The sequence below is a fragment of the Cydia strobilella genome, chromosome 10 (genome assembly GCF_947568885.1).
Source record: "Cydia strobilella chromosome 10, ilCydStro3.1, whole genome shotgun sequence".
NCBI lineage: Eukaryota > Metazoa > Arthropoda > Insecta > Lepidoptera > Tortricidae > Cydia > Cydia strobilella.
This window is the reverse complement of record NC_086050.1, coordinates 9372151-9375732: the sequence shown is the minus strand read 5'-3', so window position 1 is coordinate 9375732 and position 3582 is coordinate 9372151. Positions and strand designations below refer to the sequence as shown.

The 3582-nt window shown below is 35.8% G+C and overlaps 1 non-coding gene across 1 annotated transcript; it reads left to right on the top strand.

Annotated features, from left to right (window-relative positions):
* Positions 1–2937: 2937 nt before the first annotated feature.
* Positions 2938–3010, top strand: Trnaf-gaa (transfer RNA phenylalanine (anticodon GAA)). Its single transcript has one exon. It is a non-coding gene; the product is annotated as a tRNA-Phe (tRNA).
* The last annotated feature ends 572 nt before the right edge of the window (positions 3011–3582 follow it).

The window sequence follows — 3582 nt, the reverse complement described above, 5'->3', positions numbered from 1 at the left end:
GAAAGTGCCTTAAAACCTTAGCTCATTTTACTTAACGGAAACATTCTTTTATTTAAAAAAGAAGCAAAACTGCATACAAAGAAAAGTCTTTTACACAAACAAAGGTTAATTCGCTTGCCTCGCCCGGGATTCGAACCGACTAACAATTCCAAAAAATAAACACTCGCTATTTTATTCTACTATTCGATACAGGTAATGTTAATGATAACATTTCTCCAAGAAACATTAGGTCTTACACTCGTCTGTGGTACAAAATATCCATAAAAGCGAATATTTAGTACTCAAAAATATTTTTACAAGCAAAAAAAAAAAAATTTAATGCAGTTTTGTTTCTTTTTAAAAATAAAACAATGTTTCCTTTAAGAGCTAACTTAAAGTTTTAAGGTACTTTCCCTCCAGGGCCCATTATTTTTGCCACCCTGTAAAGCCATAAGACTACCTACTATTAGGGCTACTAGTAGTCGTAATATACTTAGGTACATTTATTTAATACAAATTAACAAACACATGTAAATCCATCCACATCACTGGCTTCGTTTTGTCAGAAAAGGGTATAATCCAATGACCATAACTGGCTTCCCAAATAAAAGGTAGCAATGCTCTGGGTGGCGGTGTTTATGGCCTTATGGCCGACCTGTGTGTTCCCAGAGACTTTTTTGACCCTAGCTTATTACACGGCTTGACTTTTAAAGAAACTTAACGCTTATTGTTACTGAAGTATATGAATATGTTGTTTAAAGAGACTAATTTTGTAATGTATTTAAAATATTCTGCATTTTTATTTTTTGCGGTAAGTACTTTTTTCTAATAACACATACCTATTAATAAGAAACGCTCTAACCATACAAAAAAAATAATTGAATAAACCAATAGTAAAGTGAAGTGAAGAATAGTGGAGAGAGCTATGCACGGGGTTTCTCTGCGTGATAGAGTCAGAAATGATGATATCCGCAGTAGAACTAGGGTCACAGACATATCTCGCAGAATTGCAAACCTTAAGTGGCAGTGGGCGGGGCACATTGCTCGCAGAACTAATGGCCGGTGGGGCCGGTACTGGCAGACGAACTGCCAGTAGGCCTCCAACGAGATGGAGCGACGACCTGGTGAAGGTCGCGGGAATTCGGTGGATGCGAGCGGCACAGGATCGGTCGGAGTGGCGAGCCTTGGGGGAGGCCTATGTCCAGCAGTGGACGTCTATCGGCTGACATGATGATGATGATGATGATAGTGAAGAAAATTCTTTTGTTTTGAAATTGGACGAAACATACGAAGAGTTCCCAAACATACGAGTTAAAACCCTTTTGGCGCTAAAAAGCTTAGTATTAAATTAGCTGCTGAAGCTGAAGTACCTTCTTGTACAAACTCGTAGAACCTACCTATAACAAAATTCCTCGGTTTATCCCAGTCTCCACGGGAACCGTTGCAACTGTAAGCCGTTTAATTCCTGTAATCCCACTATTAATAATAGTTTCTTCCTATCACTATTCGATATTAATTCACACGCGAATAGCCACTATTAAAGCTGACTATAGCGTTCCAAGCAGTACCTTGACTTTACACAAAATACAAACAGACAACACCACACTGTACACAATACACATGCAGTAGGTACCGGTTTTTTCGTTACTTAGTTTTTGGCCACGACAATCTTTGTCTATTTTCGACTACAGAATCTCAGATCTTTCCTTTACACATACCACAACAGAAAGTGATGCAACTAAACTACGCAAAACTTCACAGAATTGACGCTATAACGATAACTTGATTTAGGCGTTTATCTAAAGTAAAAATTCAGTTGGTTACACATTTATTTTGCGCAAACATACTTTATTTTGACATTTATTTCCGTGTACTTAAGTTAGTTGCCAAGCGGAACCCAGGTTCCCACGACCCGTGGCAAAAAGCTAGAAATAATTTTGGTGATGATATGAAGTCAATATACTGTTATTTACTGTGTGCAAGCATACTTTATTTTGTAATTTGTTTCCATGTAATGTAAGTGAGGATTGGATAAATGGAGGTGTAATAGATAGGGCGGGACCAATTTAATAATAGCGTGCGTTTTGGTGCATCACTACCGATTTATTGTCGTTCATTAAAATACTTGGATGCACTTGAAACGTATATCTTCCGCCAATTAAGATCAGGTATTCTCACTCAACTGGGGTATAATTATAAGAAAACGTGTGAATTGTTAGTTTCGTGTAGTGCAGTGCGATTTATGTTTAATTCTTCGAGTTGATTATGAACTGTAGGTTTATAAAAATGTGGTTGAAATTCGCGGACGCTTCTTTTGGAACTTTTTGTACCTATACCCATACCCATACCTATACCCATTTGTAGGACACAGTTTTTTCTAAATAAAAAAAAAATACTTATTTTACTATAAGTACTTACACTAACCCACCCACCCAGATAACAGCAAAAAAAAATGTTTATCTTTGACTATAACCTATAATCTTGACCTCTAACTGATTTAATTTACATCATTAGAGCGGTACTGTCATAGTAACTTTTGTAACCCCAGTAAATTCACTGCCATCTGTCGACACACTTTAAAACTAAAAATGAAGATTTATAAAAATATGATAAAATGTATTTAAATATAGATAAATGTTTTTTTTTATTTGCATTAATTATTTTTATGATTTTGACCCATGTTCTTTCACTGATATGCGTTAAAATTGTTAAATTACAAACGAAACAGTCAACGCCATCTATACGACAGTGGGCCAAAACTAGTGGCGCCCTCTGAACGAGAATCAAATTTTCTTGATTTTCGAGGCACGTTTTTTCCTTAGACTGTAAACATCTATTACGGAGTTATATCTCTTTGATTTACATTAAATGCTTGTAAAAAATATATTGTGTGAATACATAAACTACATACATACAGTAATCAAGAAGCGATAACTAATTTCGCATCATTTAACATCGGCCGAAATAGCTCAGTTGGGAGAGCGTTAGACTGAAGATCTAAAGGTCCCTGGTTCAATCCCTGGTTTCGGCAAATCTTTTTGCTTTTTTTAATGATGTTATTTATTTTATTATTTATTTTACAACACTTTTGGTTCGTTTTGCTTTAACCTGCTTAAAAAGGAAGGTTGTTTTGCAAATATGTTAGGCATATACATTATAAAAAACCTACCTAAGATTTTTACCCGAATGCCGAAGGTGTATTTTTTGACAGAATCGTACCTGGTCTATATCTACGTAGGTACTTACCGTCAAAGTAACATAGCGTAGGTATATATATATATATATATATATATATATATATATATATGTCCAAGACACCACGAGTCGCCGTCCTCGAAACGTCGAAGGTAATTTTGAAACTTAATTATAATTTTATAACTTTGGTCCCGGTTACGTAAATAATAATATTAAATATGTCATAGGTACTAGTAACCTATCAAAGTAAGTCAAAGTAGTGACCACAGTTCACCAATCAGGAATTAGGATTAAAGGATTACAAGGCACGCACTCACGCACCTAACTGCATTACTGCACTGCACTAGGGATTAAATTATGTCCTTTCAGCCCGCTGCGTCTGAAATTGGATTTTCGCACTGATTCGGT